Here is a 21,332-nt window from a genome sequence, read left to right as displayed (position 1 = left end):
TTGAAGGCATCACACAAAAGGAAATTCAGCCTCATTGGAAAACGTTTTATTCCTCCGAGACAGAAGGGAAAGTCTGAACAGAAATATTTTTAAGTGTCAGTCTGTCTCCCTCTGATCAGACTGTGCAAACTCACCACTCCTAGTTTGATTTGGGGGGGTTACTTTGCAGTTGTAAGCCTCTGGCAACAGTTGGCCCAAATATCAGCAGAGACTCCATCAAACCCCTTGAAGACATTTGGGAAAATAGAAATTTATTTACATGTTTACTCATTGAATAGTCCACGTACAATAAATTTAGCAAGGTTGTATCCTGACATAAGATGTTTGCAGAAACTTTGAATTTTTGAAGTTTGCAGAAATGGAGCAAAAATGTGAGAGTTTGCAGATCAAAGTGAGTGGCACTCACCTCCTGGGGCAGGCTTGGGGTCTGCTCCCTCTGGAGGTTTTCCTCAGCTTTTAGTGGTTCTGTGTCAATTATCCTTCAAATATGTTTCTGTAAAGGAAATACCATTCCCAGAGGCAGGATCAAGCTGCTAAAGGTTGTTCAAAGAAAAAATAGCACCGGTTTTATTTACAGAGACAAAACTTAGCCCATGAGGTCTGTAGTATCAGCCTGCCTTTATCCCTGTGGTAACAGCTGGGAGCAGGGGTGTGCAGGTGGAATGGGAAAGGACTCGGGCTGGTGTTAGGGAGAGCTGTGTGTTCACACGGGGTTTGCTGGTATTCCATTTGGGTTTGCTCAAAGGGGGCTGTAATCTCGTAAGCTTCTATTTCAGATAGGAATCTAAAATATGGAAGGACATGCCTAAATTGCAGAGATCTGAGAACTCATGTGAAGCTTTGCTTCTCCAAACTCCAATGTTGTCAAACTCAGCAGAAAAGTGCTATAAATGTGGTGTAAGTGAAAGCCACATCAGACTCGTGGTGTAAAGCCTGTGTTTGAGACAGACGTCTCAAAGACAACGAATATATGCAAGTCACACTTGCTGCTAAGGAACATCCTTATATCCTTGTAGAGAAGTTTATCACCTTCCTGAGCTCGTAATAGTGATTTTTTTTTTTTTTCCTGGCTTGAGCCGGTGACTGAAGCTCATGTGCTTACAGAGGACCAGCTTGCTGTCATCTCGTTGGCATTCTGGTTTGCCACTTGCAATTAAATCTAAATGTATCTATGTGCCTTCCCCAGAAGACAAGAACCTGCTTGCAATGAGCTTCCTGGTGACAGGGATTCAACTTCCCACTGTGCTCACTTTGTCTGACCTTTGGAGCACCGAAGGTTGTGATGCACCAGCCTGCAGGGACCTGCACGATGTCTCTTAATTGTGCTCTGTAATCAGCGGCTCGTTTGCAACCCTCTGCAATGACACAGCTTTGTCCTCCAGCTGAGGGCACCACGAGAGGCCACTCTGCAGGCAAAGGCACGAAGGAAGATCAAACACTGCCGGCAGCTCTGCTTCGATGCTGGGAGGCTCCTTGGATCTGTGAGAGGGACCTCAGCATGTGTTTTATGGTGTATTGATTGGCAGAGGAAGCATAAAATACTGCCTAAACCCACGTTCTCTTGGGAAGCTTCCATTACCCAAGGCAAAACAGGACCCAAAGGGCTGGGGTCCTAAAAAGCATTAATTCCCCTATAAAGATGTGTGTGTGACCTTGGATTAATCCAAAGTCAGGAGAAATAGGTCCCACTCAGTGTCTTGCAGGAGTTTGCAGGCTCATGGAAGGACCCTGTGATACACACCATAATAAACTCTGCAGGGATTAAACTGGGTGAAGCAGAGGAAACCTTCATTGCATCATCAGGGGTGAAGGAGCTGCAAAATTGTTCCACTTTTCCAGAAAAAGGAAGAGTGAAGAACCTGTACTTTGGCTTTGCTTTGGATTAGTAAAAGTCTGTGTATAAACTCTATGTAGAAATGGGGGCACTTAGAAGTTGTTGCAAGAACACCTTTCACCCCAGCAGCACAAAAAAATGCACTGTTGAAGAAATGGAGACCGCTGGGGATGGTCCAAGAGAGATGAGACTTTGCTTCTTCAAGTTGTCCGTGGCTCAGGTGCTCCTCTGCCTGGAGAGCTAAAAGTGTAAGGGCAGAAATGGCAAGATAACCCCACCATTGAAATGAATTGCCATGTGCTCAGAAATGGGTTGGACAAGACACTCTGTGACCATGAAATCACATTTTGGAAAGGCAGAATTGCATAAGCTTAGCCCTGAAGCTGCTTCAGCCTCGTGGAAGATGTGAGCCGATAGTGTAGGATGGCTCTCTGAGTCCTTCCTGGAATATTTACCCTCCAGAGTCCTTTCTGGAGCATTAGGCTTTCTCATGTAAAACAATCATTCCCTGCTTCGATGGATTCTCGTGAAACATAATCTGCATAAATGGAACTACTGTAGCCGTGTCTGGGTTGAAACATACAATGCTGTAAGATGGAAAGAAATGGTTGTGTTTTTCCTCAAGGCAAAATTTCTCATATTCTTGACAGCTTTTGAAAAAAAAGGTGGTGTATGTGGAGTGAAAATCTTTGATGGGCAAGTGAAATAGTGAAATAAAAATGAATGATAGCTCAGTTGTTTCACTTTTTAAAGGCGAGGTCCTAAATTTCTAAAGTGGCCATCCAGATGCTAAAAGGCATAACTTTTACAATTTATTGCAGCACATTTTCTCCTTTATGTCCTATAAAACACTCTAGCTGTTCACGACCATACACCTTTGTCAGAGCATGTGATATGTACCTGAAATGTATTCATTCCCTCCAGCCAGGGGACCCCCAGGACTGTGTTTGCTTCAGCCTGTTTTACTGGTCCCTGTGACGAGCAGAAGTTGGAATGAGCTTTAAAAACCTGATGGTAGTGATGCCAAACCAGCAAAATGGTACAAAGATTCTGTAATCCATGTTTTCCTGCATGGACTGGGCTCTAAAGCAGGCCTGGCCTCCTGTGGGATGTGCTTGACCAGGAAAATGCAAATGCAGTTTTTGTACTTTTTATCCTTTACTGTGGGAGAAACTGCATCTTGATGTTGTAGAGAGTGAACCTTAGAATCACCATGAGGACAAATGCAAACAAATGTAGCTAAAGAAGAGTTTGTTCTCTGCCTGGGAGGGAAGAGGAGGGTGAGCTGAGAAACCAGACTGGGGGAGTGGCTGCTCCTTTCTGACACCACCGACTCCAAACCCTGGGGTTTCAAGCCAGGGCCAATGTTTCTCCTAGGAGTAATTCAAGCCACAGCTGATAGGCACTGGGCAGGAGCTTGGCTGGATACCCCAGACCTGTTTGTTGTGTGCTGCAGAGCAGATGGGATCCACATGAGGTCCAGATTTCAGAGTCAGGATGTTTGCAGCCCAGGCAGGGTTCGGCAGCTGCCCGTATGTTTCTTGTACACATGGTGAAAAGTGGGCCAGATTATGAGAAGGGGGTGATTCTGTGCGTGTCCTGGTCAAAGCCGGTATATCGTGCTGTGCTTTTGTAGTAACCAGCATTTTTAACAATCTGCAGTATTTGTATGGCCTTACATTTCAGGGGAACCAAATACATCAGCCTTAATTGCCTTCAAAGTGCTGCAAGAAAGTCAGAGCTCAGCACAGGCTGTACTGGGAGATCAGTGCTAGCACAGGGACCTCAGAAATCAGTTTTTACAAGCTCAGAGCTTTTACACATTGATAAATCAGTAACTTCTTACCTACCATAAGGGAAAGCAGCATCATATAGAAGTACTGATGTTCAATTTACATTTAAGCATATCCATATTATATGGATATTTGACACTTGTATTTATTAACCATACATTCTTGTTTATGTTAAATACTTTAAACATATAGTGAATACATCATATAGCCCATATATAAATACATAACATTTTTTTCTTACAATAACTATTGGCTATATTTAGTTTACTACACTTTAGCTTAGTAACATGAGTTTTAATTAAGGCTAGTAAAAATGTTCTCTCCTGTAACTGTTCGGTAGAGAGGTAGGACAGGTTCCAGTGGTAAATGTGTTTAATCTCGTTAGGGAAAAGGGAAAAAAAAAAGATCTTTTATGCATTCTAGTGGTGAACATTAAGGACAACATCTGCTGGGAAGATCTAATGTTGGGTTGGAAATTGGACAATCACATTGTTCCTAAATAAAGTGATCCTGCCTCTATGGGCTTAACTGGACATGAGGCTGATTTATAGTGGGCTACTTCCGTACATCAAATTGAATGTATAAACATTTTTATCAGTATATATGGAGTATTTCTAGACTGTATCTGGGAAAAGGTAACTAACAGGCAAAAAAGGAGGTTTCCCAAATTGCCAGTGTTTTTACTGGTGTAAATATGAATACCTCTGCCAAGGCATTATGGTAGATGGCCCACATCTAAAGACCTTTCAGTGTAATGGGGATTTTTCCATTGCTTTCTCTGGCATTTGATTCAGGGTCCCTTTCCCTGGAATTTGGCTGAGAAGCCTCAATAAAGCTGTACAAAAATTGTTTATTTCCATTGCTGCTTATTAAACCAACGTGACATGGAGTATAACATGGTTCTGGAGGTTTAGTTGGGTTAAATTGTATTTTTTTTTTTGCATGTTCACAGGCTGCTCCCTCCTAGCCTGTGGATTTCTGCCACAGGACTTATTTATTGCTCTTGTCTAGAGATCAGGAGCTGGGTGGTTACATCTGTCCTTTCCCGGTCAGACTGCTCAGGTGGCTCAGGTCAGCAGTGCATTCAGACACCCTCTCAACCACCTCCAACTCAACTAAAACACCTGGTCACACATGGGGAAATTTTGTACTGTGAATTCGTATAGGAGCACATTTGGAAGGCTCTGAAGAACGCCTTGGGTGTTTTCATTTTTGTTATTCCCGCAACCTTTGCAGAGATTTAACACCCGGTTATATTCGGATGCGGGATCACTTCTGAAGAACTCTCTGTTCTCACATCTTCTATACAAATACTTTTTCTGTATCAGGTCAGGGCACAAATGCTACAAAAAGTGTGATTTATTGGTAAAATAGTGATTTTTCTGAGAAAAGTTCAACAAAAAAAGGCCAAAACATCTCTTCCATCTGTCTCCCAAGAAGTACAAACTCCATCTTGAGATACTGTTTTTTGATTCCATGCTTGGAGACAATTGAGAGCCTGATTCCTTCTCCTGAGAAGAGTAATAGATTTTCTTCTTTTAGACTGGGTATGGTATTTGAAATGCTCTTGGGGTGCTTGCCTTCACTTATCTTCTGTTTCTTATCTCTTGAGCCAGCCAGTAAGTCACTGGAAGGGTTCTTTTTTTTGTGTTGTGAAGGGATTTTTTCATTCCTTTCCATGTTATATGATGTCTTTATCACTTATATTCAGGGGAGTAACAGGGCCGTCGAAGATTACCAGGCCGTGTTGCTTGGGAATCTCAGCTCTGCACACATTTGCCACACGTTTGATTTGTAGGTAGAGAGTTTAAAATCTATTTTAGGGTGTTTCTTTTGCAGTAAGTGGAGAATGGCTGTCACCGTGAAACCCAACTCTTGTGGAAACATGAGCCAAGAACAAATATATTTTACTGCTTTTGCGGGTAGGGCTCCGTTCCAGTTTTGTGTGCTGCGCTCTGATCAAACTGCTGAAGGCAGCCTGTGTGAGAGTGTAGATGTAGACTGACACCCTGCCTAAATTAACATGTCCTCCCTGTTTCTGGGGTCTGAGAGTTTTTTGGGTAAATATTGTGCTTGTTTGTGATCTATAATTGGTTTTGATCAGTTACATTGATGGAGGGATGGATGTTGTCTCCCTGGGGAAGGATCCATGACCCTCCCTGACTCAGCTGCATTAATTCACAAGAAGTTCTCCCTTCCTGAGCAAAAGGAGAGTTTCAGACCTGACTCTTCCAGAACCACAGTAAAGAGAGTCCAGATGGTTGGGAGGACCGGGATAAAACCTGGCTTACAGCCCGGGATAACTGCACAGTGAGGATATAGCCAAAACGTCCTTCTCTGGCTCTTCTGATACTCTCTTGAGCCTTCCTGCTCTCTCCCCTTGCAAAGATCCATATTGTCCTTTCCTGGCTTTCCTTTCCAGCTCTTTATTGCTTTAGTAATACCAGAAGGATCTCCTGCTCAAGCTGCCAGACAGGCAGCTTGTAATAACAGAGGCACAGAACCAGCACAAGAGATTTCCTGGTTTGACTAGGATTCGTGTGCAGGAAATCTCCTCCTGAGCCCCATGTGAGTGCAGAGGAACATTGCAGCCTTGCAGCCCAGCAAAGACATGGAGGTAAAACCCCCAACCACCCCAGATTCCCCCGCCACAAGAGAAGGGTAAAAGCATCAGTCAATGTCTCCAGCACCTGTTTCATTGAAGGCAGCAGCATTTGGGTGAGCACTCAGCCCCTTCACTCTGTGAGCCCTGGCTCCCACGGAGGGCAGCAGCCAACGTGAGACCAGCATTCCCTGACTTGCACCCTCTGACAGTTTTCGTCCTCTGCCTTCATCCAATGAGCTGGGTGTGGAGCAGGGGATCTGTGGATATTGCACTGCAAAGGGAAGTGATTCCAGTAGGTGCTTTGGGAGAAGCTGATCTTCCATGGCCTTTCCAAACCAGAGTGCTCCGGAGCTGTCCCCGAGCTTATTAGCACTGAGCCCTCTTAATTCCAAGAGGCTGCTCGATGGCCACTTGGGAGATAAGGGAAGATTAAATAGAAGAGCATAAGTGCTTGAAGACGAATCCTTAATACCTATGATGAAAAGGAGGCTGGATTAAGTGAGAGTTGCACCTCTGTGAGCTTCATTTCAGAGCAGGGATAGCTGATCTCACCCCCAGCTGCCACTGGAAATCAGCAGGTCCTGGCTGGAGAAAAGTTCAAGCCATTCTGGCATTAAGCTAAAATCTTTTCTGGAGGTCTACACTTTAAAAAAAATAGTTGTGTAAGGGACTGAGCAGAATATTAATTGAGACTCTCAGGATCTGGTGGCAAAAGGATTGTTTAAAGGGTGACATGAGTTTTGTAAACACACAAGGGATGAAAATGATGAATCAGAGGAATGCTCTGGTAAAGAACAGCCTTTGGTCAAAGAAGATACTCCTTCCTCTAGAAGGTATCTTACAGAGAGCTAAAGAGAAGTGATAAAGTGTGAACAGTAGTCCTGATTCTTCTACTGCACTTAGAAAAATAAGGACAGACCTTGCTGCAATACACAGGCTCCCACAGTTGGCAGGAAGGGCAACCCTGGACAGGAAGAGTCTCTCTTTCTCTGGGCTGGACTCCATCTTGGCTCCAGGCTTGTCCATAGGGATTTCACCTCTAGAAGGAATGCTGTGGGAATGGCTGCATGCCAGTGGCTACTGCAGTGGTGGGAGGGTTTCTAAGAAAACCAAGAGGATAGGTGGGGTTTTGTCCTCTTGGAAGGTCCTCATAGGAACAAGAAAATAAATGTACAGGAGCTCTTGACTCGTGCTGCAGCTGCCCCAGGGTGTATAAGCTGATGCTGGGTGCCCTGGCTGTCCCGGAAGGCAGCAGATAATCCATGTATGAGGGAAGGGCACAGAAATGGCTCTTTCAAAGGGTGCCCATAAGTAAAACTAAATTTTGAACAAAGAGGTGGCCTCTTCTCTTCCCCCTTTCCAAGGATATTTGCTGTTTATTGAATGGCATCTGACCAAAACTTGCCTGTTTTGCACTGGTGCAGCTGATGAACACTCGAGCCTTTGACTAAAGGCCTTACTGGCAGATCTGCCCCTACTGGGAGTCTGGTGGAGCTTTGCCCATGTCTTGACTGCCATACTTGAGCCTGTCTCTTAAAGCTGACCTGGGGAGAGATTTTAAAAAATGCTTTGGTGTGGCCCTTTTCAGCAAAAGGATTTTATGTTGCTCCTGGAAAGTCAATTGCCTTGATGAAGCTTTTGGCAGGAAAGAGGAGCTGCAGCTCACAACTTCTGAGGGACTAATCTTGATGTGTTTATTTCTGGTGTCTTTGTTGGAGCTCAACCACTTTAGGGCAAGCACTTTTTTTTTTTTTTTAACCTCGGTCTGGATTTTGTCATTCTCTGAGAGCTCTGAGGTTGTAGAAACCCTCTGAAATGTGCCTGCAGCCGTCACTTTGGGGCCTGTTTCACACACTCGTGCCTGAGCTGGTGTCAGTGCCCTTTCCCTGGGATTGCCTTCCCTGCAGCCCTCACTGAGGTGCCGTGGATGGGAGCACTGAGCAGAACGTTGGCTTTGTTGGTGCTGATTTCCTCGCATTGTGGTGCTTTAGGCCTGGCAGCAACTGGCACATTGTCAACCACTGGAAGCCAGGAGATTCCAAGGGGAAGGTCAGTGACAGGGCACATCCCACCTGAGGGAGAGTCAGTCGATTGCACCAGGCTGTGCAGGCTTCCCACAGCTTTCCAGACCATTAAGTGTGTTAACATCAGTGATCTAAACCCACAAGAGCCAGGGAATTTGGACTTTGGGGTGAAGCTCAGGTTTCTAAAATGCATGTCTGTGCCTCAGTAGCCCTGTGTGTCCTCCACAGGGAGTTCCTGGGGGGATGTTTGTTGGAAGCTGGAGCAGTTGGCAGAGCCCAGTGCTGGGGATGGACTCTGTGCTGCACCGAGAGCTGTCTTTGATGTCTCTCACTGGTTGCTATTGTGACTTCTGTTGCTGTCAGGCAGAAATGTAGCACAGTGAGATGAAGACACTGATCTGATTATGGTGACAGACTATGAAAATAAACTTTTCTCTAAGAGCAGAGTTTTGACAGTTGACTTTTTTTTAAGCCCATTCATAAAGCTTGGGATATTATACTTTATTTTCTTACTGTTCAAAGCGAAAGGTTGCACGCACTAGACACACATGGATATGTAAAATTAAATGCATTAAGAAAACAAATAATTTTGAGTCAAATGTACACCTCTTAAAAACTTATTGCATTTCTGGCTGTTTTGGGTCTGCCTGAGATGGAGTTAATTTTCCCCACAGTGCTGAGCTTTGTCTTGGTAGCGAAAATTTGTTGGTAAGACCCCAGTGCTCTGAGCAGTGCTGGCACAGCATCAGGGCTGTCTCCCCAGCATTCCCCCTCACCAGCAGCCTGGAGGTGGGTGGGTGAGAACTTGGGACACAGCCAGGACAGCTGACCCAAGCTGACCAAAGGGATATCCCATTCCATTTGACATCAGCAGCAAAAGTTACGAGGGAGGAGGATGGGAGGCACATTATGGTGTTGTTTGTCCTCTAGAGTGATCCCTATGCACCCTGAGGTCCTACAGCCCGGGAAGTGGCCTGCTGATGGAAAGTAGAGAATGAATATTTTGTTTTCCTTTGGTTCTGTAAACTGCCTTTCTCTTTAGCCATTAGCTTCTTCCCATCTGATTTTCTCCCTACCCTGTCGTGCTGCGGGGAGCGATAGAGCAGCCCATGGGGACCTGGCCTCCAAGCAGGGTCACCCCATCACATCAAGGGACTTTTCTCTTTATCCTGACAGCACTGGGATCAGCTTTGCAAAGGCAGCTGAATGACCTGAGCCAGGAAGTAATAGAGCCTGATTGCTCATGGATTTGTACCTCATAATTGATTGGGCTTTGGCAAAGCCTTTCCTGCAGGACAGAAATTAGTAGGGCAAGAGCTTTTTAAGAAAGTTAGCTTGCAGTCACTAGAGAAAGGAAAACTTAGTAATTATATATGCAATCAGTTCTGCTGGTGAGACAGGGATTGAGCTTCCTAGAGAACTGTCTGTGGAAATCTCTTTGTCTTTTTTTGGAAACAAAAAACTGTTGGAGAATACTTTGGGGAAAAAAGGTCATGACATTTGAGAGGGGAAAAAAGAAAAACACAGTACAGTGATTTCTGCTGCCCCCCAAACCTGAAATCTGCAGTACCTGGTCTCCATACTTCTGTCAGCAATTTTCTTTCCCCTCCTATTTTTGCAAGAGAATTTTAGTATGAATTGTTTCATTACTTGTGAGGCACAGGAATTGCCTTGATTTCCCCCAGCCTGCACTGTACCTGTGCCCTGCCCTTCTGGCACAGCCCCTCTCTGCGTTGTCCCTTGAATGATGAGTAATGAGCTTTTGTCGGGGATGTAGCACTGGCTGGTGGGAGTGGGTTGGGTTTGGTTGGCTCCTGCCAGCAAACACAGAGCCATCAGCTGGGACAGCCATGGAATTCCCTAGTGAGGTGTCAGGTGTGGTAAACTGCACCCTGTTCTAGGAAGATTATCTGTAGAGAGGCTGTTATCCAACAGAACGTAAAGAACATTTATTTATATTCACATTTAATAATGAACCATAAACTGCATCAAATCAAACATGGATTCCCTGTTGAATAGTGTTAAATTAATGGTGACTTCTAGTTTTACCTCCTTCTTTGTGTGCTGTAGGGTGCTGTTTACAATGGAAGCAAAGGAAGTTTGTGTGTTATTGCACCAAATGGTTAAATAACATTTGCACTAACAGCAACTGTGCTTGTTTATTGGAATGCGGGCATCTGGCCTGTTTGCCTCCGTCCTTCCTGTTACTATGGATTGTTAAACTGTCAGACACACTTTTGGCTATCAGCAATTGCATGTTTAAAGTGAAGGTGCCATGGAGGGACTGGTTGGATTACCCCAAGGGGATCCCTCCACACCCCACTTTGGAGTACTCAACGTGCACCAAAGGAAGCAGGGATTTTCCCACAAATTTCTATGGCTTTGGATCATCCCCTGCTCCTGTTCTCTCACCATTTGCTCTGTCATGGCTCTTGCTGTCATCAGCAAGCTTCCAGGATTTGGGCACTGCAAGCAGCAGGTACCAGGGCAGTGCATGTAAGGGGGGGGTGTTGTACATGGGTGTTATTCTCTACTTGCATAATTTTTTGCCAAGGAAGTGATCTTTGAAAATAAAACCCAGCTTTCTGCTGGGATCTGTGTCTGTGAAGGGCAGTGGGAAAGGGATGCTGCTTTTCCCTGACCTGCTGGATTATATCACTCCTATTTCTCAGCAGAAACGTTCTCCCTTTGCAAGCGAAGAGAGGATGTCTCAAAGAAATCTCTGCAGAGCTCTGACCTGTGCTCCCAGTGGAGCTGGGGTTAGCAGCACTCCTGTCTCCAGCTGTGAGGAGTGCAAATGGGCTCTGCCAAGCCTTCCATATCCCTGCCAACTTTTTCTCACAGTTCAGTTGGTTGTTTTTTTAAGATTTGTTACAGAGCTTTTCTTTTTCAAAGTAAACCAACGCCATGAGCCTCGTACTTAAATGAATGCGTGTGCTCACGTAGGGGCAACTAATGCAATAGAAAAGTAAGGTTAGAGGTGATTTGGGTAATTTTCCAGTTTGTGAGTGGGCACAGTCAAGTCCCTCCACACAGTCTGGGAGTGCATCTGAGCTGCTCAGTGCTTTAGGGCACTACATAAAATCCAGGTGCATTTTGTGCCTGGATTGTAACCCAGGCAGTGTGGTGGGTTTGGGGAAGTGGTGCTTGTGTTTTTTAGCTTCTCTTCTCTCTTGAATGCGCTACCTTTGCAGTGCCTCTTGCTCTGATAGGCAAAATCCATGGCAGTTTGCTGTTTTTATAGCAGCCTTTTTTCCTAGGAGAAATATTGGAAATATGCTGTATCAATAGTATCCAACTCTGTTACCATTGGGAACCACCTTGTAACAACTGAACGTTTAAATCTTTCCCTTCTGTGGTTGAGAGAAAGATCTTCATTCCTCACTGTTCCTAATTACTCCTCTCCTCAGTGCCTGCCATGGGCAAACATGTAAATTTGATGGGATGAGGAATCAGCTTGGGTTATATACAGAAAAGCTGAAAATCTTGTGTCTGTATGAGACTGGATTTAGTGGGAGCATCCTGGGGAGCGGATGCACTAAATTTCACATGAACAAAGCATGGCCAGCACTTGTGCAAGGGTCCCTAATCCTCCCTGGCCATGTCTAATGCCACTTTCGAGCAACTTGCTGGAGTTCAGGAGCAACCACATCACTGAGGTTCATTACTCTGTTTGACCTGGAGTGCTCTGAACTGTCCTTGGCAAGGCAAAATCTGAGGGACTGGATTTGCAGTCAGTAAGGGACTGACTTATATTAAGCAGTAGAGAGTTAAGGTAGAATACACTTTATCACGTTTTAAGCCTTTAACATAAACAGCGATGGGTTGTTCTTATCTGAGTGCTTCCAAACAAGGTTTTGATCCCACCTTGCACATTGCTGTTCCAGCTGAGGGCGTAGGAAATCAAAGATAAAATGCCGAGATGAAATGACCTTCCCCTCCTTTCTCCCTGTACATGATTTACATTTAAGTCCAGATGCAAACCTAGATTTCACGGCTGGTTTTCTTGGTGTAGACTAAACCAAAATCTTGGATGCAAAGCTTGTCAGTGTTCAAAGTAAATGATATCACAGTTTATTTTCCTTTCTGGCAGAGGTAGAGTGAAATTCTCAGGCAGAGATCAGTGTACAGTGAAGAAAGCTTCATGGAAATGCTGCTGTTCACTGGAATGTATACTTTTTTATTAAATTTCTGGAAATCTAGATGAAAGACAGGGAAGACAGAGGGATTCTCCTAATGAAATTGGCAACAGTAATTGTAATCAAACTAAAACTGGTTAGGTTTGAAACAAGATAATTTAGAGTTTGACCAAAGCTTTGCATTGTTGATTCTCTTCCTTTCTGACACTGCAGATGCATTTCTGCTAAACCATTACGTGTTTAGCATTGACTTCCATTGAAAACACATTAAGACTGTGGGAAGATTTTTGTCACAGCAGTGAATCACTAAGAAGAGCTGTGTGTGACATACGAGGACAAAATTGTTATTTCAGTGTTTGAGCAGTGCCAGCACAAGGCACACAGCCCCTCTGGAAATGGGAAAAGTTGGGGATTGCTACAAGGGCTCCTTCATCATCCTTCCTTACCCATTTGGTGCTGCTGAGCAAAGGTTGTGCTGGGGTGAGGATTTTGCTGCAGCTGGGAATGGAGTTGCTCCCTGGCCAGGGCAAGGAATGGTTGATGGCCATGGCATGAAAGGAATTACATAATTAGCTCCCACAGCCTGTATGGGAGTGCTGGTGTGGAATATGTCCCTAAACCAGAAATGTGCCATCTCTAGTGTTAGGAAAAGTGCTGTCTCTGTTATGCTCCCCTTCCTGCAGAACTCAGGAGAAGTCACAGGAGCTGCCCAGACAAAGGCAGAAATAGGGATATTTTGAGTGGAAAACCTTTGACTTCAGACTTTATTTCCTCTACTGTTGTTGAGGGCACACAATAAATCTTCCCTAGTTATTTTCACTTGAGGCAATGATGCACCAGAGTGATGTGTTATAGCTTACCCTGGTGCAACAAATATCCTCAGTTTACTTTTTTACAAGCCTACTAATTTTCATGGATTTCTAGAACTGTTTATGAACTGAGGAACAGCTGTATGATGGAAAGGGATATAAAACCCCCTAAGCACAGAACCTTCAAAATATCTGCAGTGAACAAGCAGACAGACCAATGCATTTATATTGAGAAATGAGAGAGACCCTTCACAGCTGATCCTTCATCAGCTGCCACTGGTATAGCATTGCTGTCTTGTGCCACATCCAAAAGTTTTGTAGGTGACCAGGGGTGGCACTTTGCGTCCTCTAATCTACACTGGAGATTTTTGCTCCAAGCCCTTTGAGCAAAAATGAGATGAAATATGGTTTCTTTTTGCTCAGAGGGGCCCAAAGGTCTTGGAGAAAAATCAATTTGCTTGACAGACTTGGCAAGGAGAGCTCTCAGCTGGTGGCTGGCCTCTCTCCAAACTCTCCCATTCCAGGGACAGGCAGGATAATTTAGCGGATCTTGTTGCAGCAGAGTGGGATAACATATTCATGGGTGTCCAAGTGACCGAAGAGCTCAGTGCGTAAGTGCTTGGGAGAACAAATCTGTTTGGTGCTGGCTCTTGCCTCCTGTGGAGAACAGGAGCGTGTCTGACCCTGTCCTGTGGCAGGCACCACTTCAAAGTCACTTTGAAAGGGGGCAATGGAAAGCACTGGGATGGTCCACAAATGTCCAAATGTTAATTTCTCTCAAAAGTACCCAGGATTTCCCCTCAGCCTGTGGGTATACCATGACTGATTTATCAACAGTTAGCTGATTTTTCCATTTTTCCTCAGTTTTTTTCCTTACTGCTATAACTTTTTAGCCTTCTTACAACCTCTGAGTGTGTTTTGGGTGATTTTAAATGAAATTTCAACACTACTCTTTTTCAAGAGAAAGCATTGCTGTTACTTTAGCAGTCTTGCAGACATACAGTTATTACTGCTGTAACACCGCAATGGAATAATATGACTCTCCTTGAACCCTTCTCTCTGTTTGTTTTTACTATCACTGCATGTCTTGGGATTTAAGGATCTCTGGAAACCTTCCCTGTGTGCAGCCCTTGGGAGGAGCCAGTGTGTGCTGGCACAGGTTGCCCTGGTGTGGTGGATAGATGAGTTTTTCAGTTTTCTCCAATTCCAGTTAGTAACTGTGATAGGAAAAGCACAAAGGGAAAAAGGGGCTCTTCTCCCTCTCCAACTGCAGCGTGTCAGCCCTGCCTTCAGCTCTTCAAACACATTGCATTGTAACATGGAAGTGTTGCACCAAGCAAATTGTTGTATGAATGTGGCTGGTGGTGCTTGCAATGAATCCTGTGGCTTATGTTGTGTTTGTAGGATGGAGGCTGCTTTAAATTCATTATGCTTTCATTAAGTTTGTTCCATGGTGCTTTCATTCACTGTCTGTGGGACCCAAACAAATCAGACTCCTGGAATATCAAAAGAAGGGTAACACAAGCATTAAGCATTTCTTTTTTATGATAAAATCATTCTGAGTATATGGGAAGAAAACTACAGAATGCAAATTGCAAGTTCTAAATGTCCAGCGTCATTTCTAACCTGCATTTAGAGGAATCTTGTGGTTGCCCTGCTTGGAAGAGTCAAACACCTGAAAATTCCTGCAGTGAGGGCTCCCTGCCATGCGGCTCAGCTGCCCCTGGGCTGCACAGGGAGGGTGGGACAGCTCTTGGGAGGGGTGGGGCAGAGCAGGCTCTGACATTGCGCATTGAAGGGCTGTTGTTGGGTTCTTCAGGTCACTTCAGACAAAGTCAGGAGTGATTCAACAGAGCTGATTCTGCCTTGAGGAAGAGAAAGGAGTAACTGACCTGGGAGGATCTTTTCCCACTCTGTTTTCTGTGATACCGTTCCTGTTTCGATCCTCTGGGACCCAAAACTGTGCAGTATTTTGCATCTCAAAGTCAGCCTGAGAGAAGGTTATTGAATGGAAACAAGTTTACCCAACAATATGGGAGATGAGTTTGCAGAAGGTATTGAAGTATTATTTGACATCACTAACTTGTGCTTTTACTCACAAGAAATGAACGTGAAAAACTTCATGGCACCCTCCTCTTCCCTGATAAAAAATGTCGTAAGAACACGTAACAAAAATAACTTCAGCCCCTTACACCCCATCTCTGTCACAGGGCAATGGAGTAACAGATTAACACCACAACATTTTCTTTAGAGCCTCTCTTCCCTTCCCTTCCCACAGGCAGCCACGTGTCGCCCTGTTCCTGTATTACACGGAGAGGACAGCCCTTAGCTGCCACCTCTCCGGTTCTAGCAGAGCTGTGCCAATTAAAGAGACTTTATTTATTATGGAAGAGTTACTTACATCCAGTGACATTTCTGCTGGCTGCTGTTAAAATCCTCTCTGCTCCAAAGTCAGCAGCTGCATCTCAGGGTGACAAACAAAACTGGTACTGAAGAAAATGTCTCCTGAAGTGTTGAATGTAAAATTGTTTAATGGTAAATGATACAGCCTGCAAAGATATGCTGGGAAAATGGACTAAAAGGAGAAATCAAATTTAAGGTACTTCAGGTTTTTGCTCTTTGCAGTTACAGGAATTGATCATGCACAGTTAGTGAGAAGAGTAAAAACACTCAGGGGAGACACCAACACATCTCAGGAACAGAAAAGACAAAGGTTTCAGAAAAATGACTTTCTAGTTGTTTGTTGTTGTTTTGGTGTTTTTTTTTAAGAAACAATGCACTTGTTTAATCTTCCCCTCTCTCCTCCTTTTCATCTTCTTTCTTAAATGTCTCATTAGTTTCTACTGTGGAGCTGTGCAAAATCAAATGTTGTCAGCCTGTGCTGATGAATACCTCTCTGCAAACCTTACATAATCTATGCCAGCCCCAAATCAGGTTAGTGCAGAAATAGAGCTTTACACCTTTGAAGTGCCAATTCTGCAGCAAAAAGCAGCTGCTGGCATTCTGTGCCAGGCCAGGCTTTGCCAGCAGTCAGGAAGACATTGCACTAAGTTTTGGGACACAGAAATGAGGAGTTGCAGCCACTTGTCTCAGATCCTTTGGAAGTCCTCTACTAATTTATTAAGTCTGAATCAGGTGCACTTTTTTCATGGTGACGAAGATGGAAAATTTCAGTATTTCCAAGACCATACTCAATAATGATACTGATTTTTCTAGTTCTCCACTTAACTCAGTGTTTTTCCTGCCTAACTCTGGGACATAGCAGGGAGACTTCTGTGCAATTCCATTATTGCCAAGGGCCAGATTGTCAGCTGCATGTTTGACTGGGGGACACAGAATCAGAAGGACCCACAAGGATCATGGAAGTCCAACTCCTAGGCTGACAGGTTGCATTTGCAGCAGTGTAGGTGCAGCTTAGGCTGACTCTACTGAGATTATCATCCTTTGTACTCCATACAGGAGCAGCTATGGTAGTTTGTGCATCCAAAGCAGGCCGGGGAATGGACTTTTGCAAGAAAGGCTGACAGGGCTGCAGTTTGATTTTTCTTGGTTACTCGAGAAGACGTTTGCTGGTTACACAGCATCCCTAGGGAATCCCTCAAAACCAGACAGGGTGCTCATTATTTTTCACTGGGCATGACCACTGCTTGTGTTAAGGCAATTTATTATTTCCATGTTTGCTGTCAGAGAAGGGTTTGTTTTGTCTTATTTTAAACCTCCTTGAAGCCTGTGCATAAACATTCACCTGTTGCTCCGTGGCATGTAAATAAGAATTGAGCCTTTTGTATGCTATAGGAATAAGATGGAAATGTTGCACTGAGGATGCAAGCAAACAAAATAGGATTATTGATTGATCTCTTGAAAAATGTATGTGCATTTCTCCTGGACCTACTGTGAAATGAAGGAATCTGAGTAAGTGTACATCCCTGAATCTCTCCCTTCTGCTACTTACCTTAGATATTTGGCTCCTCATATGTTGGGGCAGCAGCAGCAAAATGCATTAGAAAACAGAAGTACAAGTAAGGGCTGCAAGGAATGAAAAACTCTTGGAGGTGGTGTAATCTGCAAAGAAAAATGTGTTGAGGTAAATGGTCCTCTCCCAAAATGGGAGTCTGGCTGCAAACAAGGAATCAGAGAGAAAATAGGGAAAGTGCTTTTTACAGAAGTAATCCAGGGAAATCATATGCTACCACTTTCTTGCAGGCCAAGCACTAATTTAATCACAGGAGATAAAATGTGTCCTAGTTCAGTGCAGGAAATGGCAAGATCACTGGCTCGTTTATTTCAGGGTTTAAGTGCACGTGCATAGGTCATACTTTATTTTCCAGATGCTTCCTGCAAGCAGAGTATTTGGACCTGCTGCATGGTAGAGGCCTGAGGATGGTTCAGGAAAAGGGCCATGTCCAGTGTGGAACCACAGGAGGCCTTGAGGGCTGCCTTGGTGAAGGCCTAGGTTTCCAAATACCTCAGTTTTCCTTGCTCTGTCACATGCCAAGTGCCAAAGTGACCTGCTTTTCTCTTTCCCATTCCTCTGTGTTTGGTGCCTCGCACTGGAGAGTTACTAGGTAACAAATACATAGACACAGAGAGAGAGAGATGCTCATTAAATGAAGGACTAAGTAACTGCACCTTACTGACTTTAGTGGATCCCAGATGTACATCCTGTATTGCTTCTGGATCTGGGGGAATCCCAGCTTCGGATGTGAGCTTTGCCTGCAGGTCTTCTCCAACTTGAAGGAGCCTTTCAATTAGAGCTGCCTTGAGTGTGGCTTATAATTTGATGCTGCTGGCCTGCTCAAAGTACTTTCACTGGAATAAAACCCATGCCACAAGTCCTGTTTTATGATGTACCTGTCAGTGCAGGAAGTGGAAGGGGGCCGGTGGACACCATTGGGATACTCGGAAGTTAAAGACTAATGATCTGTATTCCAGACTCAGGAATGAGGGAGGGAGACAGGACCAAAGAAAGAGTGAATGTGGCTGATTCCTTAGTGCTAATATTCCTCAGAGAGTGTTAATGGGCTAAAGGGAAATTCAGCCATTGAAAAGGAAGTTTGAAATAGGAGGATTACTGAAGGCGGAGGAAAGAAAGGCAGAGAAAGGCCCTGGTCCTGCTCCAGTCAGGGGATCCTAATGTGGCTCTCAGCTATTCAAAGCTAAAAAAGCAAGTGATGAGGAAGCTGTGCCCCCTCGGGAGGGATGCTTATGGAGAAGGGAAAACATTAAACCAACTGCTGTGTGCAATTTAGTCAGGCAAAAGGCAGAAAGGAAGGAAACTGGAAATGAGAATGCAGTCATAAAGAGCAAGGACCAGGTCAATGCTATTTTTAGTTTCCATCATGTTATGGTTCTATTTAGTGAAGGAAAATGGGGTAAATTCCTCTTTGCCATCAGGCAAGGATGAACGAAAACTTGAACTTTTGTCTCTTACTTCTCACTTTGACTAAAATCTGCCAAGAGGGTTTTTTTTCCAACTTTGTTTGTCCCGTCCAGGTCTGAGATAAAAGTACCTGCTATTTTTGTGATGTGCCAGTGGTGTTGTTTCTGGTGTTTATGAGGAGATGGGGATGGCCCTCCTTGCAGGCAGCTCACAGTCTGTGGGGCAGGCACGCATCTGGAGTAACTGGGGAGCTCATTCCCTCATTCTCTCCCTGTTATTGACTGCTTGGGTTGCTTCACTGCAGGTGTTGGGAAATGCTGGGTTTAAGGTGGGGCAGGACACAGACTGCCACAAAAGCTGTGGTGAGGAGGGCATATAGCAGGAAATGGGAATGTGAGCCTGAAACACCGATAGGGTATTTAGCAGAGGGGGTGGGAGGAGGAGACTGCAAGACAGCCCTGCTGCTGCACTGGGCACACAGCCCCGGAGCCAAAAGAGGCTTCCCAGGCATGGAAAGAGCTCAGGTGGCTCCGGGGTTCCATGTCTCTTGCTTGTGTGGATTCGTCTCTTTTAGCACTACACTGCTGTATTTGACTTTTCAACACAGTAACTACCATTTTGGTGAATTTTGGGATGAGAACATCTCTCCCCACAACTCAAATGCCCGTCTCACAAAGACGGTGTCAAAATCTAATTATGAGTAATTACCCTATCATATGTCTCATCATTCATTCCTGTAATTGGGTCTGCAGGGCTCAAAGACTTCTGCTGAAAGATGTGTAAAACGATTCAGGTTTTTGATACTCGCCTTGAGAATGTTTGTGGTGATGTTTTGAGTCCAGAACCTCTGCAGTCAATAGCTGTGGCTGTAATGGACACCGAGCCCTTAGACCACTGCCAGCATTCCAGAGCCATCCACGTGCCCTGCCTGGGGGCAATTCTGTGGTGGGCACCATCAATAACATCCAGAGAGGAGCTTCCTGCTGGAGCTGGATGAAGCCTGTGGCACTGGCAGTTCACACAGGGCAAAACTCCTCCAGGTTTGGGCAGTGAAGTCCATGGCAATGTGGGAGCCTTCCTTTACTCCTTCCCATTTTTGCTTGAATTCCTGCTGAGCCCCCGAGTCTTTTTGCTTGAACACATCTGGGTCAGCTTCTGTCCTCGTTTGGATGTTGGTTCAGTTTTGGCTTTAAGCAGGTTTTCAAGAGAACAGCTGAAGGGAGAGACTGGCCCCGGGGAGCTGCTGTGTAAGTAAGAACATTTACAGATCTTGTGGGTTGCATAAGCAGAGGGGGCAAAAAGGACAGCAGTCACAAGAACAGCTCCCTTCCCTGTCTCGTTGGAACAAACTTGATCTTTTCTTCTAGGACACAGCCATTACTTTTTAGACGGCAAACGAGGTTGTTTTGTTGTTTTGGATTTACAAATTGAATTTGTTATTAGCAATGACTCCACCATTGTGATGTTAAATGGCAGGAAATTGGCCTGCTCTGTTGCAGCCACCTCTTATTACAACTATCTTTCCCCTTCTCTTCTAAGAGGCTGGGTTTTGAAAAGCCCCGAACAAGGACATTATGGAGAACTTTAGTTCAGTTTAAAAGCTAAATTAGAGTAATTGACTGTTTCGTTCTGATGATCAGAGACTCCCAGCAGAAAATCCTGAAACATCTGTAAGAGCCAGACTTGAGGAGTAACAGTAAGTGATTCAAAGCTGTTTGGAAACTTATTTTTCAGCTCACTGACAGTTATGAATGTCATAATAATAACAGCAAAAATTTTCAAAAAACTTCAAGTCAAACTAAAATGCAAGGGCTCCTTTTGATTGCAAGAACATTATTTTAAAAACAAAAGGAAGCAAGGTATTTCCTCAGAGCTGGAGAGCGACTTTTTATTAGAGCATGTAATGATAGGCCAAGGGGAATGGCTTTAAAATGACAGAAGGTGGGTTTAGATTCAATATTAGGAAGAAATTCTTCCCTGTGAGGGTGGGGAGGCCCTGGCAGAGGTTGCCCCGAGCAGCTGTAGTTGTCCCATCCCTGGAAGTGTTCAAGGCCAGGTTGGACGGGGCTTGGAGCAACCTGGGATAGTGGGAGGTGTCCCTGCCCATGGCAGGGGACAGAATGAGGTGAGCTTTGAGGTCCATTCCACCCAAACCATTCTGTGATACTTGTAATTGAAAGACAAATCCAAGTCTTTATTTAAGAACATTGGTGGAGGTTTTGAGACTACTCAAAAGGTATTTGCTTTTATTTTCAACATGGGACTTGGCGCTATAGGCACAGTCCTGTGGCATGATCTGAAGTATCTTTATCCTTCACAAATCAGACAACCTGCCAGAATACGCTCGTTTGGTTCACTTTATGATTATTAGTCATTATTTCTCTAAAGGAAACAGCTTCGTTTTGAATGGATTGATGCTCTGCATAGGTTGAATTTTGAGGGCTTTGCTTAGACAAAGTTCCCAGAGTTACCCCAGTGCAAGAGCCCATAGCTCTGCTTAGTGGCATTGTTGGAGCAACGGGATCCTCTGAGGGAGACACAAGGCAAGGACAGCAGCAAGGTCAGCCCAGAGAACTCTGTGAACTGAAAGCTCTGTAGGCAAGGAACACATTGCAGAAAAGTCAGGGGCAAACTTCAGTGAAACATCAGCAGAACAGCTGAAAACAAACAAAAAAGTTATGAAACCATCCCTAACAGATTCATCTGGAATTGTGACTAATGCATCGTTCTGGTACTCAGTGAAAGAAA

At 44.5% G+C, this 21,332-nt stretch overlaps 1 long non-coding RNA gene across 1 annotated transcript; it reads right to left on the bottom strand.

Annotated features, from left to right (window-relative positions):
* Positions 1-230: 230 nt before the first annotated feature.
* On the bottom strand, positions 231-20,617 carry LOC121674745. The gene is made up of 2 exons (XR_006019815.1): positions 14,831-20,617; positions 231-14,700 (listed from the first exon to the last, which is right to left on the bottom strand). It is a non-coding gene; the product is annotated as an uncharacterized LOC121674745 (long non-coding RNA).
* Between the last annotated feature and the right edge of the window lie 715 nt (positions 20,618-21,332).

This window comes from Corvus kubaryi, unplaced genomic scaffold, assembly GCF_017639235.1.
Source record: "Corvus kubaryi isolate FWS band 111438036 unplaced genomic scaffold, C.kubaryi_AGA036_p1.0 70, whole genome shotgun sequence".
Classification (NCBI taxonomy): domain Eukaryota; kingdom Metazoa; phylum Chordata; class Aves; order Passeriformes; family Corvidae; genus Corvus; species Corvus kubaryi.
The sequence above is the reverse complement of the archived record's forward strand: the minus strand, read 5'-3'. Positions and strand labels throughout refer to the sequence as shown.